A 9,531-nucleotide genomic window follows, 5' to 3' on the forward strand; every position below is an offset into this window, starting at 1 on the left:
GGGCAGGGTCAGGTTGGATCTCAGGTAAAGGTTCTTCCCCCAGAGGGTGGTTGGGCACTGCCCAGGCTCCCCAGGGCAGTGGGCACAGCCCCAAGGCTGCCAGAGCTCTGGGAGTGTTTGGATGATCCTCTGGGGCACAGGGGGTGACTCTTGGGGATGGGCCTGTGCAGGGCCAGGAGTTGGACTGGATGATCCTTGTGGGTCCCTTTCAGCTCAGCATATCCTGGGATTCTGCATGATGACAGGAGAGGGAAGAACTGCCTGGAATGGGGATTTTCCTCAACGTGGTGACTCCACCTGAGGAAGGAAGCCAGAGCTGAAGTCCTCTCATGAGGGGCAAACACCCACCACTGGTGCTCCACATTCAAACAGTGACACCAGCACAGACAGAAATATCTGCTGCGCTTTCCACAGCCCAGTTCCACCAGCACCACCATGGAGTTCCTACGGGATTTGCCAGCTGGCCTGTGGTCTGCGGGTTGGCAAGCTCTGCCTGCTATGGAGGCACACCCACCTATACCTGCTGCTCTCAAGGAATCCTTGCACGAGGCAAGACTTCAAAGAATAGGCTGCTGTTGGAATTTGATGATGACTCTAAGCTAGGAAAAACTGTAGCAAACAAATTCTGCAGCAGGATATGCAAGGACTGGAGTTTGGGTTGAAGTCAAAAGCAGGAATAAAAATGTTCCTTTTGGGAGTTAAGACTCTAATCTTGGGCTCTGCAGTCAGTAATTAGGAGTCAAGGCATTTATTGCCCCAACAGAACTGATGAAGCTGCTGCTTTGACACTGGTGTCATTCCATCCCCTTCAGTGCAGCCACATTGGGTTTATCCTGATTTCTGCTGGCTGGAGGAGACTGTCCTCCTCTTCCTGCTCTCCCCAAGCTACCTGGAGTCTCACAGGCTCTCACAGCTGATGCTCCAGCCAGAGGTGCTAAGCCAAAGGATGCTTTTTGGGTGATGGGTCGTTAAATCATCTGGCTGCTAAAATGGTGAGCGTGTCACAGCACCAGATCAGCCTCTGGTGATCCCTTTAATTCCAGACGAATCAAAGTCAATAAGGAGGGTATCAGCTCTCTCTGGCTGAAGGAAGCCAAGCCTATGGCACTTTTCCTGCTAATCAGTACCAAAAAAAATTGGCTCTTCAAGGATTTTTTTTCCAGGAAAGCTGTTCCTGAATAGCTCCAGGGCTGGGCATATTTGTCCTTGAACAATACTGCCTTTTTCTGACAGAACTCCAGCTTCTGGGAGTGGACTATAAGGCAGAAAGGCCCAGGGGCAATGATTTCTGTGCAATCCATGCTCCACCTCCACCCATCCTGTCTCCTGTCAGTTCTGGTTCATTCCCTGTGTCACACTTGATGGCAGATTTGTGCTCTCCTGTTCACAGGCCTGACTGGCAGCACAGTGGTATTCGCTGTCAGGGAACTACTCCTGCTATTTACCCTCATTTCTCCATTTCTTCATCTCACCTCTTGACCCCTGAAATTTTATTCCAGCTATAGGGTTCCCATAAATCATACAAATTCCATGATACACAGCCTGAGTGTAGAGCAGCCCCCACCATACCCTAGCCCAGACCAAGATTTTAAATCTTTTACAAAGACCTGTGTGAGGCTCCTTGTTGCACCAGCACATTCCCAAATAGGGAATCCCAGTGACCAGCCTGGTTTGAGTCAGGCTCCACCTTCCTGGTGTTTTCAGCTCTTCTTCCTCTGCACCACAGCACAGACCAGCTCTGATTTTTCTCTGTTGTCTAACAAAGCAGCAGGACCCTTTCACCAGAAATTCCACAGCCAAACCTCCTGTGGAAGGATGCCAGGAGGTGCTGAAGAATGGTACCCTCCTATTCCAGCCCCTGAGGAGCAGCTCAGGGGCCCATGGGCAGCAGGAGAATTGTTCACTTGAAACACAGGCCCTGCTTCCAGCTCACCACAGTCCCTGCCAAGAAAAGTGAGAATTATTTGTTACACCTTCCTTCTTCCAAAACTGAACTCCTGCCCCTTTCTGAAACAATACACCGTGGTTCTCCAGCAGCTTGGAAACTCTGGAACAAAAGAAATCCCATCCCCATTGTGAGCTGCTCTTTTGAGAAGGCATTGGGAGTTTTTTCGAGGACAGAGTTGGGGCAGAAGGGACAATTTGGTTTTCTATTTTTTTATTTGGCCACAGACCCACAGCAGGAATTTCTAAATAACCAGGGATAGTGGAAGGTGTCCTTGCCCATGGCAGGGGGTTGGAATTAGTTGAGCTTTAAGTCTCTTCCAACCCAAACCATTCTGGGATTCTGTCATTTCCAAGAGCCAGCATGGAAAATGGACTTTCATGTTTCACCTGAAACAAGACTGGGCAAGCTGGACAAAACCGAATTGCTCCTTAAATGTTGCCACTGAAGATCTTGTGATTCACAAGCTGCTCGAGCTCTGGTGGCCAAGATTTGAAAGGCAAATTATTATGGATTATTGAGGCAGACCTGCCACTCACAGCCCTAATTTAAAGAGACCCCTCTGGGTCACTCCCCTGTTGCCTGTACAGAAGTTGGACACTTTGCACGGTGCTCCTCGAGTGCAGTTTGCATGTGGAGAGCCATCCCTGAGGGTCAGAGGTGGCTCCACAGCCGCTGTCACCATGGTGGGTGACCCCAGGCTGGGCTGTCTGTGCTCCTGCAACCACACACATCCTGCTGAGGGGGAGGGAGGAGGCTGAACTGCAGGGAAGGGGGGTGTGGAAACTCTGGCCTGAGCCAAACATCAAACACTGTGTCTTCACCCCAGGCCCTTTTTTGGATGCTGAGCATCAGTCAGTCGGGAAACACAATGTTTTTCCTCAAGTAATAGAATCCCAGAATGGTTTGGGTTGGAAGAGACCTAAAAGATCATCTCATTCCAACCCCTCCCACTAGCCCAGGTTGCTCCAAATCCCCTCCAACCTGGCCTTGGACACTTTCAGGGATGAGGCAGCCACAGCTTCTCTGGGCAACCTGTGCCAGGGCCTCTCCACCCTCACAGGGAAGGGATGTAATTGGAATAATTAGTTCCTTGGGAACATTGCAGCCAACAAAGGAGCTCCCAGGTGTTCTTTTCTTCACTGCCTTCCTGAGAGAAGAATAAAGTTCCTCTGTATCTCTCATGCTCCAAATCCCTCACCTTGAGGGTGACACCAGCATGGTGCAGCCTGGTCCCATTTGCAGGTGGGATGGCAGCCAGGGCTGGGGAGGGTGAGGGTGGGTGGTGGCAGCTCCTACAGCTCTTCAGGTCTCTGCAATGAATCTCAGGCCACATGAGACCACCTGGAGAAGCAGAAGCAGCAGCAATTTGTGGTTATTACCTGGCTCCACATCCACTTTCTTGGCCCAAAAGCTGATGTGTGGTTGATTTTACAGGCACTTCATCACAACCTTCCTTCACCTTCAAACTCAATAATGGTGTTTTTGGGCAGGATTTCCTGGGCTGGGGGCTGGGTTCTCACTGTGTTGGGATATCACCCAGGAAACTTGTCCAGGGAAACAGCAGGAGGAGATGCAAGAGCCTGAGGTTTGGTTTTAGCTCTGTTGTCCTGCGGGACCTTGGGATCTAGGGCAGAAGGTGTTTGCTCCTGGGTCAGACTTTGGGAGGGAAGCAAAGAACCTGTTCCCTGAACGGCCCTGGGGTCAAAGCTGGACCTTGGACTCTTCCCATGGACACTCCTTGGAGCAGGATAGTCGGTTTGCACAGGTAGGAAAGGAGGCAAACAGGCAGGCTGGGTGGTTTCAAGAGAAACTTCAGCATCCTAAAAACCTTGTGCAAGTCCTCTTCCAACAATCCAGCACAGTGCTCCCCCTTCCCAGCTGTATATCCTCAATAAATCCACGTGGAGGCACCCAGAATATTCCATAGGGGTTACCAGTGAGCCCTGACCTCGAGAAGAGCCTCCCAGGCCACATCAGCTCCTTTTGTGGGATCGAAGTGCAATTACCACCACGATGCCTAATTTTAGATGACTCCCACCCAGTCTGTTTGCTCAAGTCATCTGAACAGGGAAACTCCAGCGCCAAAGCCATTCCAATCTCCCAAATAGTTCCTTGCCAGGAGAGGGGGGGAAAGGGGGCGGGAATAAGAGCAGATAATGTTATTTTGGATTGGCAATCCCAGCCGACGAGCCGGGAGGGTCTTGGAGCAGAGGGAAATCCAGCTGCAGGCACTGCCCTCTCGTGGTCCAGGATTCAAATCTCGCCCTTCCAAAAGCAAGGGATGATCCCTGCGAGCATCCCTGCCCCGGCTCAGCCTCAGGAAAATGGGAACATGGGCAACAGAACACAAAAAATACATATAAAGGGTATGCACAGCCATCCAGCTCTGCAACTCGATGATTTGGATGCCTTTTCACCCCAAATCCTTGCGGTTTATCTTTCTGAAGCCATTTTTATGCATCTTTTGCCCCCCTCTCCATGTCCTTGTTTACACAAGGGCTCCAGAGAGAGCCTGGAATGTTATTTAGCCTCACAACGCTCCCCTCTGCAGCTCCCGAATGCTCTGAAATATCGGGGTAGGGGAGCCAAGATGCCATGAGCTGGCACACAAAGCTCCTGGGAAAAGCATCCACTGATCCTGAACAGCCTCAGGAAGCAGCCCAGCATTCCCTCTGCACCCTGCTCTCCTCCTGGAAGCTGCTTTGCTGCAGCGAGACACCTCTTCCTCTCATCCCAGTCTCCTGGATGGCCAAGCCATCTCCTCCAAAAGCACTTTCCAAAAATAATCAAGCTGAGGCAGACACTGAGCATGGAAAATGTGAGCCCGAGCCGTTCCCGTTGGACACTGCTGTGCACAGAGGGAATGGAGCAATGGGAAGGGCCATCCCAGGTCTGGCTCTTCGGAGTGTGTGACTGCCTCCCTCTCTCTTGGAAATGTGGGGTAGGGAAAGAGGGAATGATCAAACCTCACCCACAGAGAACAGCAGTTGTTATCAGTCACAAAGTGACATCAGCCTGCTGGGCCTTTCCCCACAGCCAGTGTTTTCCCAGCTTTTCCTCTCTCCTGCCTTTCCAGTGACAAGCCACACTCACAGAGGAGTCTTATCAAACCCCCATTTCCCAGGTCATGGATTTCAGGTGGCATTCCCAAAGAGGCACTTTTGCTAAATGACCACAAAGCTCCTCAGAAGGGAACCTGATCCCGGCAGCCCTGACACCGAGCGGCAGGAGAGATTCCCAAGCTCCCAGTTACACCGTTCTCCAGAGGGTAATAAAGTTATATGAACTGGAACAACCATTACTGGATGTTATAGCACTAGACCCAGCCAGGGAGTTAAGCCCAGACCTGGTTTTCAACAAACATCAAGTTCTCTTGCTATCCAGATACCTGCATTCCAGCCCCGTGATTCCCAAGGTTTTCCACTTGCAAACACCACCCTCCTCATGCTGCCTAAAACACACCAGACACTTCTATTACTTCCCTTACTTCCTCCATCCCATGGTTTCCTCCTCACACACTAACCCCCCAAAAGTCACCACCATGGTTAAGTGTCTTGGGTGACACAAGCTCCTGCCAGGAAAGCAGAATTTCTCAGCCAGCAGAAGCTTTTTCCCTGATTTTTGCCCACTGAACAGGCTGATTTGCAGCATTTCTGCTCCTTAATCCCACTTTATCAGCCCAGGAAAGCGACAAAGCACATGTTTAAACATAAGCATGGCTTGTGTTTAAATTAGGCTGAGCTGACAGGAGGCTGAGATTAGCAGGAAGGATAAACTCCTGTGTTGGGATGGATCAACACCTCCCAGCGAGGAGCTTCTCAGTTTTCCTTTCTGCTCTTGGAATATGTGCTGGACTCTTAAATCCCCCTTTTCCAGGAAGGTAATTCCATATTATCAGTCCATTTCCAACAGGCACTATCCGACTCTCCCCCTGACACCACAGGGTAGGATTTCTGCCGCATCCCGACAGGAATTGCAGGCTCAGAAACACTACCCTGCCCCGGCAGAATGATGGATCTGCTTCCAGGGGGTGCGAAATCCCTGAGCCAAACAAAAACCAGGGGAAAAAAAAAGGGCTTTCAATAACTTGGTTTTCCTTTTCCACCTTATATTTTCCTTACATCTTTGCGAACCGCTCCCGGTGTGGCTCCTCAACAGTTCTCCTTGGGGGAAAACCTCGGGAAAACACGGGATTCTGAGCCAGAGCTGAAACTCAACCTCTCTGCAAAATGAAAGCAATCCGTGCTTGGTGCCTTCCCAGGGAATTAATAATGTTAAAAATCGATAGCAACTTAACAATCCCATAAAACTGCAACATTAATTCGGCAGAAGGAGCTGGTGAAGCCCTGCGGGTTTCGCTGAGAGGAAAAATAATTAGGAATTATCAGTTTTCGAGATATCTTAAATAATGGGAGGGGTGGGGGAAAAGAATTGCACCCTACCAAAATAACATTCTGCAGTGATCTTAGCCCTGGTTATTTCGAGGTTAAAATTCGCTGCCCTGATCTTTGGAGGGGGTTCATAAAATTCCATATTAGCCATGGAAGCAGCCTCCCTTCTAGAGGTGTTCAGCATAAATAGGGAGATCAAATTCATAACAACATAAATACTGATCTTTTCCAAGCTAGAAGAAGCAGGTAAAAAAAAGGCGTTAAAAAAGTCTTCAGGGAATTCCTTTTCGTTTCTCACTGACACGTGAACACAAAATCCCCACTTGTTAAAAATATTTTTAAAAATAAATTTGAGCCCCAGCAATGGAAGTGATTTTTGCCTTATTTGAATTTATTTTTTTTTCCCCCCACTTTCTTCCTTTCTGATTTCAGTTACCTTGCTACCTATTCCCAGCTCAAGTTCACAGCTGCAGGGAGGGCTTTTCCTTTTTTAAGTCCCTGCTTTGCGAGCGGATCAGCTCGAATCCGGAGGGGAATCTCGGGGCTGGGGCTGGGGCTCAGCCTCCAGAGCTGAGGAGAAAAATCTGCCTAAACTGCCTTCGACCCAACCCGTGCGGGAGCAGCTCGGTGCTTTTGAATCTCCAACTAAAAAGAAAAACAACCAAAAAAAAAACCCCACCCCACCCCAAACCCCCAGATTTCGTAAAATCAACCAGATGCCACAGAAGGGCAAATATCTCGTTCCTCTTTAATTAAAAGGTATAGCAAATAAAAATGTGGGTTTAATTAAACAGCAGGAATAGAAGATGTTATCTCCTCAAGCCACTCTGCCGTGGTGAATTAACTTCTGCCACGATTATTTCTCTTTCAAACCCCCACCTTTCAGTCTAAACCCGGCACGCAGAAGGAGAATTTCTTGTCTAGGAGAATACTTATGTGCTCCAAGATTAAGGTAGCAGCTCCTGAGGATAAACTCCTGGAGCAGTGGTTTGTACTGGTTTAGGCTAAGGCTAAAAATGGGTCCTGCAGAGCCAGTTGCCGTTGATGAACACACATTTAAGCACATTTAGGCTTTGCTCATAATATATAGGATATGATGAGTTTAATTCGAGTGTTTAATCAATTCCCAATTTTCAATCCAGACCTGACCGGTCCCTCCAGGATTGGCCTCCACTCCACAACTCCCAGAATGCTGGAAAAAACCCTACTTCAGATGAAGCCATCCCCAAAGAGGGTTAAGTCCTGGCTTTTCCATCCTAAGCCTGCTTGTAAAATCCTGCAGGTGTGTTTATTGCAATCAGCTCTGACTAAAAGGAACCAGGTCCAGGGGGTTTAAATATAATTAGCATGAGCTCCACGCCTGCCTTTAATCACTACCTTGCTGGTTAATATAATCAAGAAGGTAAACAAACAAGGATTAAATTCATTAAATTCAAAAAATAGAGATTTTACTGGGAAGCTCACAAAGGAATTCTGTTTTGTTCTGCTGCTGGGGAGCATCGTTTGATTTCTGTGCCGCAAATTGGGTTTAACATAGAAAATACTTGTCTGGGAGAAGACCTTTCCAGAAAGGAAGAGCCCAAATAAAACACCTTTTATTCTTCTCTCATATTTAACGCTTTGCCCTTTTCCGACGTCTCGCACTAGAAGACACCCTTTCAAATGTAATTGTGCACCAAATTAAAGGAGAGAGCTGGAGTAACACACCTGCTGCTCCGAGAATTCAGCCAGGATGATTTGGGAGACGTAAACCCAAGGGTCAGTCCCAAGGATTGGTGGTCCCAAAGGTCCAGGTTGGAAAGCCTGCGGCTGGACCCGCTTGTTTGAGCCCGGAAAACGCCCGAATCCGGAACTGACTTTTGCCTGTTTGAACATGGGACAGGATCTTTTGCTTTATCACGACATAGGATTCGTTTCCCAGGGAAATAAGCCTTTATTTCACATGGAAAGCTCCGTTTAAGCCGTGCCTAAACACAGGAAACGCTCTTATCAGCGGAGTTAGGGGCTTAAGGCTTTAACGCGCAGCTCACTGCGATCCTGAAGTTTCACATTCGCAAGGAAAAGCCTGGATAAATCCAGGCACGTGGATATAAAGCTGTTTGGATGTGTCCATATTGTGCATCTCCTTGCAGAGACAACAAACAGCCAAGACTCTTTCCTCCCTTTCCTACCTCCACCGTAAACCAGCCCTCAGGATCTTCCGTGGATGTCTCACACAACCCCTCCAGCTCTCCCGGAGAAGGGGAAGCCAGTTCATTGGAATCTTTATTGATCCAGGATGTGCAGTACCTGACTGAGCAGCTTTCCCTTAGAATAAAGCCACTTTTTGTGCAAATTTTCTGGAATGCAGCGGGCTGGAGTTGAGAGGAAAATGGGAGCTCGTCCCGGGAGCGGCACAAGAGGAGGTGCCGTGGGGAGGGGTCCCCGTGAGAGCCACGCCAGCAGAATTTTAAACCTTTGGCACTGTTTTGACTGATTTTTCTTTTAAAGCACATCACAGCTGTGCCAAAAAAACACCTGGAGGAAAAGAAAAAAAAAAGGAAAGAGAAAACACCCCTGTGCAAATAAACATTGACCTTCCCACTCCGAAACTCCAAGGAGGAAGAAAACATGAGGAGGAAATATTCCTCCCCAAATCCCGCATTTTAGAAGCAACACCAGAGTCCAAACAGGTTAAAAAGGTGCTCGGTGGTAGCTGAGACCACAAGCCTGGAAAGCATTAAAGCCTAGCACTGAGCTTTACCCAGTTCCGCGGCCGTTTGGCTGATAAGGCAGCGCTTTATTCCCCCGGAGCAGCTCCCCGAGCCCAGGGAGTGTCGTGGTGCAGAGTTGGGGATCAAACCCTCAGCCAGGTCCCTGCCACCCCGGCCCACGGGGGCTTAACACCCGCCACGCTCAGCGTGGGATTAAGCGGGACCCTAAATAAAGCCAGGCTCAAACACATCCCTTCACTAGGTCAGAGGTGAAGTTGCAGCTCGAGGAGTGCCCCGACCTGCCTGAAAAGCGCAGCCTTTGCACGGGAAATGCCGAGCCCCTCTCCTGCTCCAACGGCTGCTTAGGATGTTAGTTTGAAGTCTAATCAGAATTTTCGGTCTAGTTAGAATTCCAAGTCCAACTATAATTATGATTCTATGTGCAAGGCTAATCAGAATTCTAAGTAGAATTTTAATTCCAAGTCCAGGTATAATTATA

The sequence above is a fragment of the Manacus vitellinus genome, unplaced genomic scaffold, assembly GCF_001715985.3.
Source record: "Manacus vitellinus isolate BGI_N305 unplaced genomic scaffold, ASM171598v3 scaffold_71_pilon, whole genome shotgun sequence".
NCBI lineage: Eukaryota > Metazoa > Chordata > Aves > Passeriformes > Pipridae > Manacus > Manacus vitellinus.